Genomic DNA, 1,659 nt, shown 5'->3' with positions numbered 1-1,659 from the left:
TGAGGGCGGGAGCCTGCTGCCTCAGCTTGGGCCCCCACCCCACTCACACAGCCCAGGTCCCCGGTAATGCGATAATTGGGTGGGATTTTCGCTGAGAGAGAGGGGAAGTCCAGAGGAGGGTGAGCCAGCTCCCCTCCCGCCCACCCCACTTCATTCCAGAATCTTCCCTCCTTCCAGCTGCAGGTGGGGGGCTTGCAGTGACTGGGGGAGGGGGGCGGGTAGAGGGTCCGGGCATGCATAGACTTAACTGGATCCCAAAGGCGGTGTGGAGGAAAGTTTCCTTGAAAGAGAAGGGCTCTCGTTCCCTACCCAGGAAGAGACTCCTGACGGGTGACCCAGGTGACCCTCCCCTGAGGCTAGCCTACTTCGCAGATGGGGAAACCATGGTGGGTGGGGGCAGCATGCCATGGGTGCGGCCTGCCTCTGGTTCTCAGCACCAAACCTGGAGGCTCGCATAGCCACCCCTGCCCAGAGAAGGGGCCACATGCCTACCCCACGACCTCTCCATGGGGGACCCACGCTGCAGACCAGGTGGCGAGGCACAGCCTGAGGGGACTCGTGGGGCGAGCAGGTGGTCCACAAGAAAAGACACATCATGGAAGAGCCCGGAGTTGGGATTTCTAGCTGCAGTTCTGCTCCCCTCAACTCCAAAGCGGTGACAGGAATTCCTGCTGTGTTTACCACACAGCCGGTTGAGACTGACTGGTCTCCCAGCCCTCAAGGCGCGCAGACCCTCTCCCCTGTTATCATGTGCCCAGAGGAAGCTGGGGAGAGTTCAGGATTTGGTCTTCCCTTCCCCAGTACAACTGCCCTGGCGTCCCTCTTGCCTACCCCAGAAGGTGCAAGGGGGCTTCGAGGTGGACCGCAGGGTGGGTACTGACTAGCTGTTCCTTGAGACGCTGGCTGAGTCACCGTCCTACTCTGGTCTGCCCTTCTGCCATCAACTAAATCATAAGGCTTACCTAAATTGTTAGAAATCCCTTCTGGCTGAAGAGACTAGCTGGGCAGACCCCGAGGGTGGAGGTCCCAGAGCGAGGGATGCCGGGCTGCACTGCCTTGGCTGGGAAGCACCAGGCACTGGGCGTCCTCTTTCCTGGTGGGGTGTGGGCGAGAACGCCGAGGCGTCCACACCTGCGCTCCCGACCGCCCGTGTCCCAGTCCTGACCCTCAGCTGAGGGGCCGCAGCCTGGCCGCCCACCCAGCCACCGTCCCCACGTCAGGCCGCCTTCACCGCCGCCGCCGTCCGCAGAGGAGCCGAGCGGGCAGCTCCGTTCCCAGCGGACCAGCGAGGAGCGGCTCGAGGGACTGGCCTCGGACGAACGGACGCCCCTGGCAAGGAGATGGAAGAAAGGGAGAGCAGCCCCGCCACCTTGAGAGCAAGAGACGGAGCGCACTACAGAGCCGCCGCAGGAGCGAGAGCCGGGCATTGCGTCCCACCGCGAGCGCAGGGCGCGCGGGGCTCCACACCACCGCGCCGCCCAGGACTTCCGAGCAGGCGCGGCCCGGGAACTCGGAGGGGGCGCCGGCGGACCACTCTGTCCCGAGCCCCAGCCGGCCGCCCGACCAGCGGCCCGCCTGGCCCAGCGCGGCTCTTAGGGCTGGCGCATCCCCGCGCACCCCGCGCACCCCGCAGCCGCGGGAGGGGCCGGCCGCCGCCGC

The sequence above is a fragment of the Neomonachus schauinslandi genome, chromosome 7 (assembly GCF_002201575.2).
Source record: "Neomonachus schauinslandi chromosome 7, ASM220157v2, whole genome shotgun sequence".
NCBI lineage: Eukaryota > Metazoa > Chordata > Mammalia > Carnivora > Phocidae > Neomonachus > Neomonachus schauinslandi.
Note: the sequence above shows the minus strand (reverse complement) of the source record.